Raw genomic sequence first — 22388 nt, forward strand, 5'->3', positions numbered from 1 at the left:
GAAACGGGGAAGTGGCTGTTTGTGACATCAAACCAGAACTAAACGGACTGAGGTGATCGCAGTCTAGGAGTAGGCCTGGAGCTACTCAGAAACTGCAGGGAAATATTTAATAGCAAAACTGCTAATCTTTTCGTTCGCAATTCTGCTAAGCTAAGATACACTCCTAGAGGGCGGCGGCCTAGCATGTGCACTGCTGCTAAAAGCAGCTAGCGAGCAATCAACTCGGAATGAGGGCCATGGTTTTGCCCAACTGCTAACAAATTTACTGCTGCGATCAAGTCTGAATTACCCCCTGTATGTGGCCACAACACCTTTGTTATGTTCACTAGACAATATCACCCAGCTCTGCAGGAAAACATTGTTTTCTGCAGATGGGGGATGGGCATTTTTTGCCCCATCTCCCTTATTCTGGCCCACGCACACATGGAGGCATCCTGCTTGAAAGAGTGGAGACTCCTCTTTCAAATGATATGCCTGGTGATCACCAATTCACCAATGGAAAACAGTACGCAAAAAATTAATTTGTCCACAGATGGGGGAAGGGGGGGGGTTAGAGCCCATATCTCACATCTTTTGTCAAATAATAATGTGATAGGCCATCTAGTATTTACAATGAAAGGCCTTTATTGGCTACCATATCTTCCCTATATACAGGAAGTATTTAAATGGCATTTTTGTCAAAACCTACACATACAGTAGAATCCTACTTTTTACTATTTTTGGAAGGGTGGATTGTTGGCAAAACAAAAACCACAAAGTAGTATTTCTTTATGTTTGCTTTTGGCCCCTTTCTTGAAATTTCAATAAAAACACTATTTTGGACCATTTAGGTAGAAAAACAATAGTATATGTTAGAATGATTAAAAAACCTAATGGTATATTCTGAGAACACAAATGCATGTAGGTACAAGGTGCAGTAGACATCTTGGGTGCACTACACAGGTCACACTGGGTAGGATAAATGATACTAAGAGACATGGTAGAAAATGGGGGAAACAGAATACAACATAAAAAATACCGCCAAAGCCATCACATCTCTGGATTATTTATCCAACATTTGAGAGTATCCGGCAAAGGCAGATATTTAGGTGCACTACATAGGAAGCAGTGGGTGGGAGCAATTTTTCGGAATACGATGTGTACTGGAGGGTTTCAGAACAGAACATATGAGATATGACAAAATTCAAAATACTGGTGAAGAGGCCAAACAGAGTAAGGGCCAGCATGACACAGAGATCAAGTGGTGTAAGAGCATGGGTGCTGCAGAGGCATGTGTGTAGATGGGACATTGCTGACCTACAGATGGGTCCACGGTTATCTTGGCTAGTTTGCTGCGCCTAGGCACAACATGGTTTATTAATCTAAACCCTTAATCTATTGTTCTCAGCTGCAATACAATACAGAGAACAATACAGCAGGGGATAAAGTCCGACTGCCCAGTCTCAGTTAATCCTATTAAAGGTCAAGATAAATATGGACCCATCTGTATGCGTTAAAGAGACTGGGTGGAGGTTTGTATGGGGCAGAGGACTTACTAGAGAGTCTCAAATACTGAGGGACCGGGATGACTCAGAAGTCTAGCAGGTGGGGAGGCCAAGGTGGTGGTGAGGCCTGTATGTGGCAAAGGTCTTCCTGGTGTGTATGACCGGTGTAAATAAGAGAGCCACCTAGGTGGTGTAAGGACCATCTTACTTACTGTAAATAAGAGAGACATCTGGTAGGATGCAAAGATCCACCTGTTAAACTGTGCAATCAACAATGGAGGTGGTAGCAGCACTGACAAAAGTATTTCCAAGCCAGAAGTAGGGGAGCCTGTTAAGGGTCATCTGGACTGGAACCTGGCATGGGCAGTCCAGGAGCTATAGCTCAGTAAGTCCACCCTCTGCTTCCTGCTGTCACCCAACTCTTTCAGGTGGTCCTAAGAGCAGAGAGGCATCACTGCTGTCCAAGGCCCAGACAGGTGGAAACAGCTAGGTCTCTCCATGATTCAGCATGAGACAAATTATACTAAATGCTGAATTAGACATACTGAATCCATTAACCAAAATAAGCCTAATTAAAATAAAGGTAATGGAACTGCTCTATATTTGAATATAAGTATAAAGTTTATAATAAATTAAAGTCCACTACTTGGAACATAAATGTATTCCCAATATCAAACACTTATGAGGCTGTAAGTGCCATCAGTCAGTCAGGAGTAGAGGAGCCCACTGGCATGGACTCTATGGAGCAAAAGCCAGGGAAAGAGCAAAGGCAATCGAGCACATTCTCCTTTACTGGTTGCTTATTGGCCAAGCCTCAATAGTAGGGAACACATAATTTGAAGTCTTTTGACTATGAGAAGACTGTGCAGTATCATTGGCCTGAGCATACCTGACTCTTGCATGGCCCTTGTTTCAGTCATTTATTGACTATTATATTGAGGTAAAGAGGCACCATAATGTATCTTGAAAACATTGGAGGCAGATCCCTGAGTGACTGGAGCCCATTACAATGTCAGAGGTCATTAAATGTATCCCCCCTCACCGGGCCTCCCCACTGTGCATTCATCCTGGACTTTAGGACCCAGGTAGGTCTGTCCTCCAATCTTATGTACTGCTGCAGTATGTGACTGCAGTTATGTTGCAAATCCTTCAGTAATACATTAAAGGTCCATATACATGGGAGAGATGTGTGGTGAGCGAACCGCTCAGCACACATCTCTCCCACAGCTCAGCACAGCGCGATGTGTGCTGAGTGATGCGGGGGGAGGACGGGGGGCCGCTCATTTCACCCAGCGGGTGAAATGAGCGACGTGCTAGATTGAGCCTGCATGCAGGCCAATCTAGCACCGGCAATAGCGATGTGCGGGGCCATGCATCGCTATCGCTGAGGGGGGTACACGAGTGAAAGCATGGATCTCTCCGTGAGTACCCCCTTTAAGACTGTGGAGCAGATGAAATAAGCCTTGAAAAGTGATAAAGTGGAGAAAGATAAACTACCAACCAGCTCCTTTTTTTTTTTTTTTAAACACAGCCTGTAAAGTGTCAGTTAGGAGCAGATTGGCTGGTACTTTATCTCTCTCCACGTATCACTCTCCAAGACTTAGTACATCTCCCCCTGTGTGAGAAGTGACATGATGGAAACACAAGCAGAGGTGTTTTAAGAGTGGAGAGGGCCCATGTGCAGGCTCCATGCGACCCCCATACTCTTTGGCAGTGCTGAAAAATGGTGCCTGTGCCATGTTACTGGAGATTTTATTGCGCATGTGCAAACCACTGGGAGAATGGCTGCCACACCAATTTCCCATGGATTTCTGCTGTTCTGAAGCGCTGGCTTCAGTTAGCAAAATTCTTCTCCAAGCCCTTAAATTCACATTCCAGAAAGTATTTCCCATACATGTAATGGGAAATGTGATCTGCCCAAATTAACAATACAATTATAAAAAAAAAGAAAAGAACCAAAGGGAGCCTTATGATAATAATGCTATCTTGATATAGCGTTATCTGGGATTCCTTCTGGTTCCCCGACTCCTGCACAGCCTACTCTGGCTGCTGGCTCATGTGTGACACGCAGACTGATCACTGTGTGAAAAAAAGTTAGTAAAAATAATTTGATAAATATGCTGTTAGTACCAGACAATCAGCTCCTGTCAGGTTACAGGTTATGTTAAAATAATGACAGTTAGAAGCAGATTGGTTGGTACTAGTGATGTGCACCGGACATTTTTCGGGTTTTTTGTTTTGGTTTTGGATTCGGGTGTTTTTTTACAAAAAACCCTCAAAAACAGCTTAAATCATAGAATTTGGGGGTCATTTTGATCCCATAGTATTATTAACCTCAATAACCATAATTTACACTAATTTTCAGTCTATTCTGAACACCTCACACCTCACAATATTATTTTTAGTCCTAAAATTTGCACCGAGGTCGCTGGATGGCTAAGCTAAGCGACACAAGTGGCCGACACAAACACCTGGCCCATCTAGGAGTGGCACTGCAGTGTTAGGCAGGATGGCACTTCAAAAAAAATTGTTCCCAAACAGCACGTGATGCAAAGAAAAAAAGAGGCGCACCAAGGTCGCTCTGTGACTAAGCTAAGCGACACAAGTGGCCGACACAAACACCTGGCCCATCTAGGAATGGCACTGCAGTGTCAGGCAGGATGGCACTTCAAAAAAATTGTCCCCAAACAGCACATGATGCAAATGTAACTCCACCTTATTCCTAGATGTGGGCCACTAATATATGTTCGTGCCTCCACCCAAGCTATTTTATTGCAGTATATGCAGTTAGGCTGCTTAGGTAACCTATTAGTTTGGTTATTAAATAATGAAAGGGCTTAATCAATTTTATTACTATAATATATCTATATATATATATATTTTCTTTACCTTACCCATTCATCATTTCTTCTGTACAGATTCCTCCAAACCGCGTTACATAATATTATCCAGTCTATTTAATGGTAAGTATATAGTTTTATTACATTCCCTATACTCATAAGCATAAATCCAAAATATTTAGATAACACAGTCACCTTTCTTATCCTTTACTATATTCCCCAGTACCTATACATATAAATACTGCATGCAATACACAAAATTTGTTATTAACCTTGCTTATTGAGTTACCCGGGTACTCTTTAAGACTAAAATTTTGCGCACGTTGGGGCCCATACAGTTAGACAGTTGAATAGCAGTATAATGTTCCTGTGCTTATCCTCTGTCCATAAATATGAAAACTCCTTAGTTCCTTAGTTGAGACTAATGCCAAATGTTACTTTAGTTTCAGGTTGCAAATAACTCTTTCAGTCTGCAGTGGTCAGAGTAAAGTTACATTTGTATCCACTCATATGCAGTAGACTAAGGGGCCCTACTCATTTGACGATGCGCCGCCGAGGTGCCCGACGGCCGAAACGGCCGACGAGCGACCCGGCGGCGGGGGGGCAGTGACGGGGAGAGTGAAGTTTCTTCACTCCCCCCGTCACGCGGCTGCATTGAAGTGCAGGCAAATATGGACGAGATCGTCCATATTGGCCTGCATGCACAGCCGACGGGAGACCAGCGATGAACGAGCGCGGGGCCGCGCATCGTTCATCGCTGGAGTCTCCACACTGAAAGATATGAACGAGTTCTCGTTCATTTATGAACAAGATCATTCATATCTTTCAGAAAATCGGCATGTGTGTAGGGCCTATAACTCTCACTATATAAATAGAGATGATAACAGGGCCAGTTGTTTGCTTGGTGAGAACTATTAACTGTTACTCTAGTGTCAGATTGCAACTAAAGGGCCCTACACATATCACGATGCGCCGCCGAGGTGCCCGACGGCCGAAACGGCCGACGTGCGACCCGGCGGCGGGGGGGCAGTGACGGGGGGAGTGAAGTTTCTTCACTCCCCCCGTCACGCGGCTCCATAGAACTGCAGGCAAATATGGACGAGATCGTCCATATTGGCCTGCATGCACAGCCGACGGGGGACCAGCAATGAACGAGCGCGGGACCGCGCATCGTTCATCGCTGGAGCCTCCACACTGAAAGATATGAACGAGTTCTCGTTCATTTATGAACGAGATCGTTCATATCTTTCAAAAAATCGGCCAGTGTGTAGGGCCTCTAAGTCTTTCAGCCTGAAGTGTTTAGACATTAGTATCTACTTGAGAAATTTGAGTCACTTGTGTCAGACATAGTACTCCACCTGTATCAGCCAGTTTCTGTGCAATCTGTTTCCTTCTATTACTGATCCAATCCAGCATCAACTATATCCCACAATAGTGAGTTAACATAAGTTTTCACTGCAACTTTCCTTCAATGTCTTTCCTTATGTAACTCAAGATATTAAATTAATTGCTAGCCTTGTATTTTCCAATCCTTACTCATTTGCATACTCTGTTTCATCTCCCTTTAATATATATATATATATATATATGATTAAAATTTCGATATCCTTTAAGTTCAGTCTCAATGTTCAACCATATATGTGTTATTCTTTCCTGGTATCAGCATGCAATATAACGGCTAGTATATGTTTGCAATATATCAACAGCTGATCTTCCTATTATTTTAATGTCATGCAGGTGCAAGTCCAAATATCACTAAAAGAGAGGTGTTGCTGTGTTGCTTGTTTCACTTATGTCTCACCATGCAGCACTGGTATCTGCAATAAGTTAACTTAAAACCAGTGGTATTATGCTTTAGGTGTAATTGATATATTAGATGTAGTTTTTGTTTCACTTACACCTCCAGTGGGATAGGATCAGTCTGACCTGTCTGGCTGGGCTTCCCCGACTCTCTCCCTGCCTCTGTCCCTGGATACACTCTGAAGCTGCTGGGCTCCCTATTCTCCCTCTTTGCCTCGCCTCCTCATAAGGTGCTGCACGAAGATGCCGCTGGCGGAGGGTCTCTCTTTCTCTACCTCCGCTAACCTGACACGGTCAGGCTACTCCTTGCCTTGAAGAGGATGGCCCGTGACCAAACTGAGAGCCGACGCTTCGGTGGTAGGACAACACTGTCTTAGAGCCCCAGCCGCCGCTAAGAATGTTACAGCGTTTACAGCTCTGTTAAGAGGCGGCAGCTATGAGGCTCCATCAGCATCACTACCCCAGCTCTATATGCGCCGCTCTCAGCCTTCTGCTGGCTCCAGCCAACAGTCCTGTGTGGGCTATACCCCCGAGCCTGTGCCACCGCTGTGTTTACAGCAGTTACAGCTCTCGGCAGCAACAGACTTCAGGCAGGTAAGCGCTAACAGGAGGAACAGCAGACTGACTCGCCGCCGGCTGGGAGCGTCTTATATACGCTCTCCTTTACCGGCACGCGAGTCTCCTCTCTGCACACGGCCCTTCCTCTCCACCGGCACTCGAGCCACCTCTCTGCACACGGCCTCTGGTTTACCGGCACACGAGCCACCTCTCTGCACACGGCCTCTGGTTTACCGGCACGCGAGTCTCCTCTCTGCACACGGCCCCTTCTTTTACCGGCACGCAAGTCTCCTTGTTCACACAACCATCCAATACTGGCGTGCCGATGCTAGCCAGCCAAATCCACACCGCCAACCCCACTACCCCCACGGGTCCCCAGGTGCAGAACTAACCAAATAAAATGAATAATATATTTACATTCTTCACACCCCACTACCTCCCATACCATATATATACACACATGAATTAGACATATATCATCGGCTCAAATAAATTAATACATATAAATGGTCACTACAATATCAATAAACCCACCATCAATTTTTCATGTACAGAATAATTTATATTTATGTTACACTCTTCCCCTGGTGATTCATTGAATGAAACGTAAATGGATCACCATCTTAACTCTAACTGGAAAAAATCATCTCCATAGTAAGGCCATACATTAACCATGTTGGGATGCACTATTCGTGGTACAAGACTTGGTACCCTAAATTCACTATAAGTCAAAATAGACGGAGGATGACATATTCTTCTAGGCCTTGCTGTAACTTGCTGTTCTACCTCATTTTCAGTTTGAATAGAGGAACAATAATTAGAATCCCAATCCTCCGGTCTATATTCCCCCCAGCTACTGATGTCATCACTAGCTTCTCTATAAGAGTTGTCTATTTGGTTCACTAAATTTTCATCAGAGAGGAATCCAATGGGATTATTAGTATTCCCCTCTTGAATGAGCTTTCCAAGGTCATCATCTACTGTTCTATTTCCATCTTTAAAGTAACACCCTGGCCCTGTAAGGTCATCCACTAAGTTTTCCACATCATCATTCTCATTTTTAACAAGTTGCTCAGATCCATTCTCTATATCCTCTACATCAAAACTCGTTTTAGGGTCATTCTTATAATTATTTAAACGAACTTCACGTCCTATAGGAAGCAAATGTTGTCTATGGAAAGTTAATACAGTTTCCTCCCCAGTTTCTGGCCTGATTTTATATACAGGTAATCCAGGAAACTTTTCTATTATTACGAAAGGATCTTCTCTCCACCTATTACTTATTTTAAACTTTCTAGGGGTCCCAAGTTGTTTTAATAACACTCTATCCCCAGGAGCCAAAACCTGATCCCGTACTTTCCTATCAGAATAGCTTTTATTTTTAATCTCTAATTTAGATGTATTTTCATTGGCTATATTATATGCTTTTTGCAAGTCTTCTCTCAATTTCTTAATATATTTAGTATGAGAAATAGCGGGTTTACTACTAGTGGAAATTCCCATACACACGTCTATGGGAAGTCTAGCCTCTCGCCCAAACATCAAAGCATAAGGAGAATACCCTGTAGCTTCATTTCGTGTGCTATTATAAGCATGTATCAAACGGTCAATATGCCTTTTCCAATCGTTTTTATCAAATGGATTCAGAGTCCCTAATATATCCAACAAGGTTCTGTTGAATCTTTCAGGTTGGGGGTTTCCCTGAGGATGATAAGGGGAGGTTCTTGATTTAGTTATCCCACAAATGGTACAGAGTTCCTTAATCAATCTACTCTCGAACTCTCTCCCTTGATCTGAATGTAATCGGTTAGGTAGACCGTAATGAACAAAATATTTATCCCATAGGGTATTTGCTACAGTATGTCCTTTCTGATTTGGTGTAACATATGCCTGGGCATACCTTGTAAAATGATCAGTAATTACTAATATGTGGCATTTTTTTTCTGGTTCTACTTCTAATGTTAAAAAATCCATACAGACTAGATCCATAGGGCCATTACTTCTAAAATTTACTAGTGGGGCACATTGACTACTTACAGTCTTTCGTACTATACAATTTCCACAATTTTGGCAATATGTTTCTATTTCTTTCCTCATACCAGGCCAATAAAACCTGTCATATATTAAATTTAAGGTTTTATCATTTTCTAAATGGCCATGGTCATCATGTAATGCTTTCAGTACCATAGATCGATATACCTTTGGCAATACCAATTGATATATTTTTTTTTCTCGCCTTCCAATTACCCGATATAATAACCCATTAATCATCAATAAGTGTTTCCTTTGTCTTTCTAATAACCTTACTTCACCAGAAGCATTAGATATCAAGGAGTCCCAAGTTTTTTTTTCTTTATTTTTTATCAACTCAGATATAATACATCCTATATCTGAATCTTTCCGCTGATCTTCCTTTATTTGGCTTTTTCTGAGTTTTGGTAATCCCTTTAATTCTAAATGACTCAACCAGCAATATGACAGGGGCAGAGCTTTCTCAGTGGCACCTAATGAACTTAATAATTCTCTTGGAATCATTTCCTTAATCTGAACATGATGACACATCCCCTTCACTTCACCAGCCGGTACCTCAATCCATTCATCCATAGTAACATTATCACCTTGATTAGGTATTCGGGATAATGAATCGGCATCAATATTATTAATTCCTGGCCTATATTTTAAAGAAAAATCATATAGAGCCAAAGCTGCCAACCATCTGTGTCCAGCTGCATCTAATTTTGCAGTAGTAAGGATATATGTTAAAGAATTGTTATCTGTGTGAATCTCAAAGGTTACCCCATATAAGTATTCATGAAATTTTTCAACCACACACCATTTTAAAGCTAAAAACTCCAATTTGTGGGTGGGGTAATTTCTCTCACTAACAGATAACCCCCTACTGGTGAAAGACACAGGCTTTAATTCTTCGTCATGCTTTTGATACAATACACCTCCAATGCCTTCTTGTGAAGCATCTATATGAAGTACATATGGAAGTGAAGGGTTTGCGTATGCTAGAACTGGAGCCCAAGTTAATTTTAATTTTAAGTTTTGGAATGCCATTTCACATTCCTCGGTCCACCGCTCACCAAAAGGTGCATTAGGTTTAAACCAACACTTAGGGGTTATTTTGGTCTCTTTATTCCTACTGGTAGGGGGATATCCTCTAGTCAAATCAGTAAGGGGTTTTGAGATTTTAGAATAATTAGGAATAAATCTGCGGTAGTACCCGCAAAAACCTAAAAAAGATCTGAGATCTTTTAGTTTATTTGGCCTAGGCCAATTTACCACAGCCTCAACTTTTGCCGGGTCAGTAGCAATTCCTTCACTATTTACAATGTGTCCCAAATATTTCACTGATGATCTGCATAGCTGACATTTGTCAATAGACAACTTCAATCCCCCTTCAATTAATCTATCCAACACTTTGATAAGACGGGTGTTGTGTTCTTGAATGGAACTTCCAAAAACAATAATGTCATCTAAATAAACAATGACTTCCCTATAATTCAAATCCCCAATTACTTTATCCATTGTCCTCTGGAATGTTGCTGGGGCTCCCTTAATTCCCTGGGGCATTTTTAGGAATTCAAAAAAACCTAATGGGCAAATAAATGCAGTTTTGTCTCTATCTTCTGGGCGCATGGGGATCTGGTAGAATCCATTCCGTAGGTCTAATACCGAAAACCATACACTTCCTTGCAAACAGTCTAATGCTTCATCAATTTTAGGAACAGTGTACTGATCTGGGACAGTTCTTACATTAAGGGTCCTGTAATCTACACACATACGAATCTTCCCATTTATTATTTAGCAATTACGATTGGAGAAGCATATGGACTACGAGATTCTATAATAATTTGATTCTCTAACAACCCCTTTAAGTGTAACCGGACATCCTCAAAATCCGCAGGAGCTATTCTGCGAGATCTTTTACGAAAAGGACTTGTATCCGTGAGTTCTATACTGTGTTCTACTCCTTTTGCCTCTCCTAAATCCCATTTATCAGATGAAAAAACCTTCCTCCTACTTCTCATTTCCCTTATCAAAGAATCTTTGTCCCCTTCTGGAATATCACTATTTTGGAAACAAACTTCAAATTCTCCCTTTTCCATCTCAAGCTTATCTCTAGGTTGAATTATCCATGTAAGTCCTGCTTCAGTAATCTTTTCCTCCCTATGTCTATCCTGACACCATTCTGATAAATCAGTGTACAATTGGGTATTAGTAACTATAATCACTGGAAGTTCATTCCTACCTCCTTGAATCTCTGGACAAATCAAAGCGATAAAAAGGAACCTGCAATGGTTGTTCATGGATTTCTCTATCAAATTCGAGAGTAACTTGTACATACCCTAGATAAGGATATTTACTTACACTTAAGCCCCAGATTATTAATCCATTAAGGGGTTGTATTTGCACATCAGAAATGTGTTCATTATACCAAGATTCAAAAATAATTGATACCTGGGAACCACTGTCTAGTAATACTTTACACTTTTTCCCATTAATGGATGCAGAGACTATTGGCGTAGAACCCATCAAACCTTCTGGAAATTTCCCATTCCACCAGGAATTCCCCATAGCGCAGTAGCTGACTTCTAGGGGGACTGTGAGGGGTTCACAGTCCTCCCCCGCCCGTTTCCCTGCCCAGAAAGATTATGGCTGTTCACTACGGTATTATTATTATCACTAACTCTTTGTGAAAAATTTCCAGTATCAACAATGCATTCATATGCCCTATGTCCTAACCTACCACAGTTGAAACATCCTCGGCCTCTATTATTATAATTACTTCCCCTTCCCCTCATAGATATATTATTGTTTGTCCTTGACGCGGAAATACTAGAATTACTGTTGGTATGTAAACCCATAAACTGTTCTAGTTTTTTATTTTGTTCCTCTATTATTTTAAGTATTTTTTCTTCAAATGGATTCACTTCTACCACTGGTTGTATCACTTTTACTTTTTTTATAGTTTTTTCTCTCATCTCAATTAATGCCTCCTCCTGCTTCACTTCCTTTAACAAATCATTAAAAGTGGGAGGGGTCTCTCTTATCCCTGAACACCTTAACATTTGAGCCACAAAGTCAGTGGTCAATGCTCCTCTAAGGAGCTGCCTCATCCTTCTTCCAACCACCTCCTCTCTAGTAATACCTCCTTTATCCACTATTTTATACAGGAGTTTATCAATTCTAATCAAATAAGCACTAAGTTTCTCCCCGGGTTCTTGGAATGTATGATGGTATCTCGATGTCAAATCTCCCACATCCTCTAAAGTACCATATGCATAATCCAAAGCTTCGAAATATGTTTCAAGTGTAGCTTGCGGGTTGCTTCTTCTGGCTGCCTGAATAATACCCATGGCTGGTCCCCTCAAACTATCTACTACCCTCTGCCTTTTTATTTGGTCGGGACATTGCCACTCTTCAGCTTGCTGAACAGCAGCTTCTTTCCACGCTTCGTATATTTCTTCCCCAAGTGGCACAGGCACTATCCCTGAAAATATTCTTAATCTCCTGTAACTTCCCTCATAGTGCCATCGTTCCAACTGTGTAACCACTCTATCTACCATGGTTTCAAACTGCCCTCTATTTACATTGGCACCATTCCCATGGGTATTGCCACTCTCATTAACCCTCTCTGGGTTTTCAGCAGAGGCTGAAATATGAGCACTAACTGCTTCTTCCTCACTACTTTTAGGCCATATAATGCGCCACAGTCTTCCACTCTCTCCCCCAGCTACTATCATAGTAGGTATTACTCTAGCATCTAGCTCTTTTTCTGTCTCTATAAAAATGGTCACAACTCTCCCTAATTCCTCTCTCCATTTGTCTATGATCCGGGGTTTGCTTACACCATACAATTTATCTAAAGTCTCTAATACCACATCATCATGCATATCAGAAAAATTTCCCCCTACTCCCATACACTTCTTTAAGCTTGTTCCTTTCTGTATACACCAGGTGTATAATTCCTCTCCTGAGATCCTCTCCATTATAATGTCCTATAATGTCCTGAATATTCATCTCAGCAGTGCCTCCAAAATGTAACCCCACCTTATTCCTAGATGTGGGCCACTAATATATGTTCGTGCCTCCACCCAAGCTATTTTATTGCAGTATATGCAGTTAGGCTGCTTAGGTAACCTATTAGTTTGGTTATTAAATAATGAAAGGGCTTAATCAATTTTATTACTATAATATATCTATATATATATATATTTTCTTTACCTTACCCATTCATCATTTCTTCTGTACAGATTCCTCCAAACCGCGTTACATAATATTATCCAGTCTATTTAATGGTAAGTATATAGTTTTATTACATTCCCTATACTCATAAGCATAAATCCAAAATATTTAGATAACACAGTCACCTTTCTTATCCTTTACTATATTCCCCAGTACCTATACATATAAATACTGCATGCAATACACAAAATTTGTTATTAACCTTGCTTATTGAGTTACCCGGGTACTCTTTAAGACTAAAATTTTGCGCAAGTTGGGGCCCATACAGTTAGACAGTTGAATAGCAGTATAATGTTCCTGTGCTTATCCTCTGTCCATAAATATGAAAACTCCTTAGTTCCTTAGTTGAGACTAATGCCAAATGTTACTTTAGTTTCAGGTTGCAAATAACTCTTTCAGTCTGCAGTGGTCAGAGTAAAGTTACATTTGTATCCACTCATATGCAGTAGACTAACTCTCACTATATAAATAGAGATGATAACAGGGCCAGTTGTTTGCTTGGTGAGAATTATTAACTGTTACTCTAGTGTCAGATTGCAACTAAGTCTTTCAGCCTGAAGTGTTTAGACATTAGTATCCACTTGAGAAATTTGAGTCACTTGTGTCAGACATAGTACTCCAACTGTATCAGCCAGTTTCTGTGCAATCTGTTTCCTTCTATTACTGATCCAATCCAGCATTAACTATATCCCACAATAGTGAGTTAACATAAGTTTTCACTGCAACTTTCCTTCAATGTCTTTCCTTATGTAACTCAAGATATTAAATTAATTGCTAGCCTTGTATTTTTCAATCCATACTCATTTGCATACTCTGTTTCATCTCCCTTTAATATATATATATATATATATATATATATATGATTAAAATTTCCATATCCTTTAAGTTCAGTCTCAATGTTCAACCATATATGTGTTATTCTTTCCTGGTATCAGCATGCAATATAACGGCTAGTATATGTTTGCAATATATCAACAGCTGATCTTCCTATTATTTTAATGTCATGCAGGTGCAAGTCCAAATATCACTAAAAGAGAGGTGTTGCTGTGTTGCTTGTTTCACTTATGTCTCACCATGCAGCACTGGTATCTGCAATAAGTTAACTTAAAACCAGTGGTATTATGCTTTAGGTGTAATTGATATATTAGATGTAGTTTTTGTTTCACTTACACCTCCAGTGGGATAGGATCAGTCTGACCTGTCTGGCTGGGCTTCCCCGACTCTCTCCCTGCCTCTGTCCCTGGATACACTCTGAAGCTGCTGGGCTCCCTATTCTCCCTCTTTGCCTCGCCTCCTCATAAGGTGCTGCACGAAGATGCCGCTGGCGGAGGGTCTCTCTTTCTCTACCTCCGCTAACCTGACACGGTCAGGCTACTCCTTGCCTTGAAGAGGATGGCCCGTGACCAAACTGAGAGCCGACGCTTCGGTGGTAGGACAACACTGTCTTAGAGCCCTAGCCGCCGCTAAGAATGTTACAGCGTTTACAACTCTGTTAAGAGGCGGCAGCTATGAGGCTCCATCAGCATCACTACCCCAGCTCTATATGCGCCACTCTCAGCCTTCTGCTGGCTCCAGCCAACAGTCCTGTGTGGGCTATACCCCCGAGCCTGTGCCACCGCTGTGTTTACAGCAGTTACAGCTCTCGGCAGCAACAGACTTCAGGCAGGTAAGCGCTAACAGGAGGAACAGCAGACTGACTCGCCGCCGGCTGGGAGCGTCTTATATACGCTCTCCTTTACCGGCACGCGAGTCTCCTCTCTGCACACGGCCCTTCCTCTCCACCGGCACTCGAGCCACCTCTCTGCACACGGCCTCTGGTTTACCGGCACACGAGCCACCTCTCTGCACACGGCCTCTGGTTTACCGGCACGCGAGTCTCCTCTCTGCACACGGCCCCTTCTTTTACCGGCACGCAAGTCTCCTTGTTCACACAACCATCCAATACTGGCGTGCCGATGCTAGCCAGCCAAATCCACACCGCCAACACCACTACCCCCACGGGTCCCCAGGTGCAGAACTAACCAAATAAAATGAATAATATATTTACATTCTTCACACCCCACTACCTCCCATACCATATATATACACACATGAATTAGACATATATCATCGGCTCAAAAAAATTAATACATATAAATAGTCACTACAATACCAATAAACCCACCATCAATTTTTCATGTACAGAATAATTTATATTTATGTTACACAAAGAAAAATGAAAGAAAAAAGAGGTGCAAGATGGAAATGTCCTTGGGCCCTCCCACCCACCCTTATGTTGTATAAACAGGACATGCACACTTTAATGAACCCATCATTTCAGCGACAGGGTCTGCCACACGACTGTGACTGAAATGACTGGTTGGTTTGGGCCCCCACCAAAAAAAGAAGCAATCAATCTCTCCTTGCACAAACTGGCTCTACAGAGGCAAGATGTCCACCTCATCATCATCTTCCGATTCCTCACCCCTTTCACTGTTAACACCCCCCTCCTCACAGATTATTAATTCATCCCCACTGGAATCCACCATCTCAGGTCCCTGTGTACTTTCTGGAGGCAATTGCTGCTGGTGAATGTCTCCACGGAGGAATTGATTATAATTCATTTTGATGAACATCATCTTCTCCACGTTTTCTGGAAGTAACCTCGTACGCCGATTGCTGACAAGGTGAGCGGCTGCACTAAACACTCTTTCGGAGTACACACTGGAGGGAGGGCAACTTAGGTAGAATAAAGCCAGTTTGTGCAAGGGCCTCCAAATTGCCTCTTTTTCCTGCCAGTATACGTACGGACTGTCTGACGTGCCTACTTGGATGTGGTCACTCATATAATCCTCCACCATTCTTTTAATCGTGAGAGAATCATATGCAGTGACAGTAGACGACATGTCAGTAATCGTTGGCAGGTCCTTCAGTCCGGACCAGATGTCAGCACTCGCTCCAGACTGCCCTGCATCACTGCCAGCGGGTGGGCTCGGAATTCTTAGCCTTTTCCTCGCACCCCCAGTTGCGGGAGAATGTGAAGGAGGAGGTGTTGACGGGTCACGTTCCACTTGACTTGACAATTTTCTCACAAGCAGGTCTTTGAACCTCTGCAGACTTGTGTCTGCCGGAAAGAGAGATACAACGTAGGTTTTAAATCTAGGATCGAGCACGTGGCCAAAATGTAGTGCTCTGATTTCAACAGATTGACCACCCGTGAATCCTTGTTAAGCGGATTAAGGGCTCCATCCACAAGTCCCACAGGCCTAGCGGAATTACTCTGTTTTAGCTCCTCCTTCAATGTCTCCAGCTTCTTCTGCAAAAGCCTGATGAGGGGAATGACCTGACTCAGGCTGGCAGTGTCTGAACTGACTTCACATGTGGCAAGTTCATAGGGTTGCAGAACCTTGCACAACGTTGAAATCATTCTCCACTGCGCTTGAGTCAGGTGCATTCCCCCTCCTTTGCCTATATCGTGGGCAGATGTATAGGCTTGAATGGCCTTTTGCTGCTCCTCCATCCTCTGAAGCATATAGAGGGTTGAATTCTACCTCGTTACCACCTCTTGCTTCAGATGATGGCAGGGCAGGTTCAGGAATGTTTGGTGGTGCTCCAGTCTTCGGCACGCGGTGGCTGAATGCCGAAAGTGGCCCGCAATTCTTCGGGCCACCGACAGCATCTCTTGCACGCCCCTGTCGTTTTTTAAATAATTCTGCACCACCAAATTCAATGTATGTGCAAAACATGGGACGTGCTGGAATTTGCCCAGATGCAATGCACGCACAATATTGGTGGCGTTGTCCGATGTCACAAATCCCCAGGAGAGTCCAATTGGGGTAAGCCATTCTGCGATGATGTTCCTCAGTTTCCGTAAAAGGTTGTCAGCTGTGTGCCTCTTCTGGAAAGCGGTGATACAAAGCGTAGCCTGCCTAGGAAAGAGTTGGCATTTGCGAGATGCTGCTACTGGTGCCGCCGCTGCTGTTCTTGCTGCGGGAGGCAATACATCTACCCAGTGGGCTGTCATAGTCATATAGTCCTGAGTCTGCCCTGCTCCACTTGTCCACATGTCCGTGGTTAAGTGGACATTGGGTACAACTGCATTTTTTAGGACACTGGTGACTCTTTTTCTGAGGTCTGTGTACATTTTCGGTATCGCCTGCCTAGAGAAATGGAACCTAGATGGTATTTGGTACCGGGGACACAGTACCTCAATCAAGTCTCTAGCTTCCTCTGAATTAACGGTGGATACCGGAACCACGTTTCTCACCGCCCAGGCTGCCAAGGCCTGAGTTATCCGCTTTGCAGCAGGATGACTGCTGTGATATTTCATCTTCCTCGCAAAGGACTGTTGGACAGTCAATTGCTTACTGGAAGTAGTACAAGTGGTCTTCCGACTTCCCCTCTGGGATGACAATCGACTCCCAGCAGCAACAACAGCAGCGCCAGCAGCAGTAGGCGTTACACTCAAGGATGCATCGGAGGAATCCCAGGCAGGAGAGGACTCGTCAGACTTGCCAGTGACATGGCCTGCAGGACTATTGGCTTTCCTGGGTAAGGAGGAAATTGACACTGAGGTGGTGTGGTTTGCAGGAGCTTGGTTACAAGAGGAAGGGATTTAGTTGTCAGTGGACTCCTTCCGCTGTCACCCAAAGTTTTTGAACTTGTCACTGACTTCTGATGAATGCGGTCCAGGTGACGTATAAGGGAGGATGTTCCTAGGTTGTTAACGTCCTTACCCCTACTTATTACAGCTTGACAAAGGCAACACACGGCTTGACACCTGTTGTCCGCATTTGTGTTGAAATAATTCCACACCGAAGAGCTGATTTTTTTTTGTATTTTGACCAGGCATGTCAATGGCCATATTCGTCCCACGGACAACAGATGTCTCCCCGAGTGCCTGACTTAAACAAACCACCTCACCATCAAAATCCTCCTTGTCAATTTCCTCCCCAGCACCAGCAACACCCATATCCTTATCCTAGTGTACTTCAACAGTGACAGCTTCAATTTGACTATCAGGAACTGGACTGCAGGTGCTCCTTCCAGCACTTGCAGGGGGCGTGCAAATGGTGGACGGCGCAAGCTCTTCCCGTCCAGTGTTGGGAAGGTCAGGCATCGCAACCAACACAATTGGACTCTCCTTGGGGATTTGTGATTTAGAAGAACGCACAGTTCTTTGCTGTGCTTTTGCCAGCTTAAGTTTTTTCATTTTTCTAGTGAGAGGATGAGTGCTTCCATCCTCATGTGAATCTAAACCACTAGCCATGAACATAGGCCAGGGCCTCAGCCGTTCCTTGCCACTCCGTGTCGTAAATGGCATATTGGCAAGTTTACGCTTCTCATCAGACGCTTTCAATTTTGATTTTTGGGTCATTTTACTGAACTTTTGTTTTTTGGATTTTACATGCTCTCTACTATGACATTGGGCATCGGCCTTGGCAGACGACGTTGATGGCATTTCATCGTCTCGGCCATGACTAGTGGCAGCAGCTTCAGCACAAGGTGGAAGTGGATCTTGATCTTTCCCTATTTTAACCTCCACATTTTTGTTCCCCATTTTTTAATGTGTGGAATTATATGCCAGTATCAATAGCAATGGCCTACTACTATATATACTGCGCACAACTGAAATGCACCACAGGTATGGATGGATAGTATACTTGACGACACAGAGGTAGGTACTGCAGTGGCCTACTGTACCGTAATGCTATATATTATATACTGGTGGTCAGCAAACTGTGCAAAACTGAAATGCACCACAGGTATGGATGGATAGTATACTTGACGACACAGAGGTAGGTACAGCAGTGGCCTACTGTACCGTACTGCTATATATTATATACTGGTGGTCAGCAAACTGTGCAAAACTGAAATGCACCACAGGTATGGATGGATAGTATACTTGACGACACAGAGGTAGGTAGAGCAGTGGCCTTCTGTACCGTACTCCTATATATTATATACTGGTGGTCAGCAAAATTATGCACTGTACTCCTACTATATACTGTCTACAATGCAGCACAGATATGGAGTATTTTTCAGGCAAACAACGTATACTGGTGGTCACTGGTCAGCAAAACTCTGCACTGTACTCCTCCTATATAATATTATACTGGTGGTCCCCAGTCCCCACAATAAAGCAGCACACTGAGCACAGATATGGAGTGTTTTTCAGGCAGACAACGTATACTGGTGGTCACTGTCAGCAAAACTCTGCACTGTACTCCTGCTATATAATACAGCTGCTCCCCAGTCCCCACAATTAAGCAGTGCGAGCACAGATATATGCAGCACACTGAGCACAGATAAGGAGCGTTTTTTTCAGGCAGAGAACGGATAAAACTGGTGGTCACTGATTAGCAAAACTCTGCACTGTACTCCTCCTATATTAATATACAGCTGCTCCCCAGTCCCCACAATTAAGCAATAAGTAAAGCAAGCACAAATATTTGCATCAACAATAAACGGAGAGGACGCCAGCCATGTCCTCTCCCTAACATTTCCAATGCATGAGTGAAAATGGCGGCGACGCGCGGCTGCTTATATAGAATCCGAATCTCGCGAGAATCCGACAGCGGGATGATGATGTTCGGGCGCGCTCGGGTTAACCGAGCCATACGGGAGAATCCGAGTATGCCTCGGACCCGTGTAAAAAGTGTGAAGTTCGGGGGGGTTCGGTTTCCGAGGAACCGAACCCGCTCATCACTAGTTGGTACCTTATTTCTCTCTACTCCAAGGCTTAGTACATCTGCCCAACTGGGAGAAGGGAAGCCCCCTAGCAGCGACTTTTTGCATATTTAGTTTTTCACCAAATCCTGCTTTCCATGTCCTAATTAGTCTCCCTAGTGAATTTGGTGACATTATGATTGTTATTTCAAGCTAAAATGGCTTTCAATATGGAAAGTTTCATTATGATCACGTCGATGATGAAACACGTTGGGCATGTCCTAGTTGATGCTGGTGATGCTGCACTGTTCCTCTTCCTACGCTTATAGTTGCAGGCCCTAGCGTGCTGCGGTCGGCTGTGGTTGATAGGTGGTGTCGTGTGAAGTTACCGGCGCATGCTGGTCTTTGGAGAGACACTGTGGTGGTGCAGTTTAATGTCTTAGGGCAGAGGTTCCCAAACTGTGTGCCGTGGCTCCCTGGGGTGCCTCGGGACACTTGCAGGGGTGCCCTGGGTTGGTGGTCCAGGACCAATTCAAATTGTTCATGGTCAATATAATAGGCAAAACCAGTGCTGGTGGCAGCCAGTCATAAAATATGTGGCCAGACAGAAGCAAATCTTGTCCCTCACCACACAACTGACCCTAAGGATGACATATAATCGCAATCTACTTAATGTAATAATTCTTTCTAAATTTCTCAATAAGAAATTTTTGGTCTAGGGGTGCCATGAAAAAAATTCTGATATTCTAGGACGCCGTGATTCTAAAAAGTTTGGAAACCACTGTCTTAGGGTATCAAGCCCACAGTGTTTGTTAAAATGGAACGAGCTTTGCCTAACAGGACATGGTGTCGCTTTTTAACTTCTGCCTGTGAATAAAAATGTTTCATGCACCCCCTATCTTGTTTTTTGTTTTGTTTTTACAGATTTCGATGATCCCATGGATTCCAGGCAATTAATAGGGGAGCTGCAGTCCTTAATACCTCAGGACATTTTGTGGAATTTTACTCACTGGATAATAACTGACTACTGGCGAGACCCCTACCCTGCAGGCACATAGCAGGTTGCCTATGGGAACTCTAGTGCACTGTTTTTTTATTATTGTATATATAGTACAGTACAGTATACTGTATCTAAATATATAAAAGTGAAAATATGTATGAACAGTATGTATGTTTGTTTGTTCTTCATAGGCTCCTACATGGCTTTATGGATCTGGACCAAACTCGGTACACATACCCTTCATTATCCAACTTAAAATACTGGACGGTGTAAACTAAAAAAATCCACCCCTTTCGGGGCCAGGGCCATATATATATATCTTATATATAAAATTAATTGCTTTGTTTTGTTTGTTTGTTTGTATGTCTGTCCGGTTATGCATTCGGACATCCCTGCACCAATTAGGATGAAGTCAGTGCAAGGTGGTCCAGTTGGATCCTGGACAGGTTTTAGGAGGGTTGGGGCCCCGGTCTGACCTGACGGTGGAATGTGCCAGACAAAACTTACACCCAGGGTACCTGGCTATTCCGCTGAATGGATTTGGAAGAAAACGTCACAGAGTGGTAACACTGGATTCCAGAAGACATACTAGGGGGCAGGGCCATATTAACAATGGGGCGGATGGAGCTACAGCTCCAGGCCTACACATAAAAATAGGCCCATCATCAAGGCAGCATGATGATCACTAGCCACCACCTATACACATGGTCTGCCACAAAGCATAACTATTAGGCTTGCATTTCTATTTTTCTCAAATTATGCAATTTTTTATATTTTTACATATTTAGGGTGACATTAGAGCTGATAGTGTAGAGCAGTGTTTTTCAACCACTGTGCCGTGGCACACTAGTGTGCCCTGAGCAGTCTCCAGGTGTGCCGCCATAGAAGCAGAGCCAGGCCCATCAGCATTTTGCCGCTACTGAGGAGCTGGAACAATCAATACTGGTGGGTTTAGTGGTTGCAGAGTCAGATCTTATTTTGGGCCTGGGCAGTGTTGGGCTCTTCTGGCTTTCTCATATGTGGCTCAGGTGTTACCTATGGAGAAGCTGTGACATGACATCCTAGGACATGCAACTGCACCATGCATCACTATTATATATGAGTGTGCCTTGGCAAATTTTAAATCTTGTTCAGTGTGCCGCAAGTTGTAAAAGGTTGAAAATCTCTGGTGTAGAAGGTGTATATGCCCATATGGCTCTTGCCACACCCACACAGAACTCCCCTGTTTTCTCAATAGGCCCTTGAATATTTTCAGCTCCAGGCCCATGCGGTCCTTAATCCGGCCCTGCTAGGGAGTTGGGGTCCTGTCGGACATCAGGTATGTGTACACTGGCCAGCACTTTGACAGAGGGACCCTGTTCTGGGCCAGACACTGGATAGATTTGGAAGAAAACTTCACAGAGTGTTAACATTGCATCCTAGAAGACATATTAGGGGGTTGTCAATCCCCTTTTCATCCCCTTAGGGCAGGCCTGGCCAACCTGTGGCTCTTCAGCTGTTGTAAAATTACACATCCCAGCATGCTCTGCCATAGTTTTAGCATTTCCTAATAGCAAAAGTGTAAAAGGGCATGCTGGGACTTGTAGTTTCACAACAGCTGGAGAGCCACAGGTTGGCCAGGCCTGCCTTAGGGGATGTTTATTAAAATTCTAATTACGTAGTTTTCCTATTTCCCACCTGCAAAATACCTATGTTAAATTTCAGCTTCCTAACATATCGGGAAGTTAGAGAATTACTGATCAGTCAGTGAGTGAGTGAGGGCTTTCGCATTTTTATATATATAAACAATATAACCAACCCAAA

At 43.2% G+C, this 22388-nt stretch overlaps 1 long non-coding RNA gene across 1 annotated transcript in view; it reads left to right on the plus strand.

The window, feature by feature from the left end:
- LOC135057708 (uncharacterized) overlaps positions 1 to 20681 on the plus strand; it is a 58255-nt gene extending 37574 nt beyond the window's left edge. Inside the window, exons 2-4 of the long non-coding RNA XR_010244315.1 lie at positions 4403 to 4447; positions 12946 to 12990; positions 20510 to 20681. This is a non-coding gene — a long non-coding RNA (uncharacterized LOC135057708). The remainder of the gene's footprint in view (positions 1 to 4402; positions 4448 to 12945; positions 12991 to 20509) is intronic.
- Positions 20682 to 22388: the final 1707 nt, after the last annotated feature.

This window comes from Pseudophryne corroboree, chromosome 3, assembly GCF_028390025.1.
Source record: "Pseudophryne corroboree isolate aPseCor3 chromosome 3, aPseCor3.hap2, whole genome shotgun sequence".
NCBI classification, from domain to species: domain Eukaryota; kingdom Metazoa; phylum Chordata; class Amphibia; order Anura; family Myobatrachidae; genus Pseudophryne; species Pseudophryne corroboree.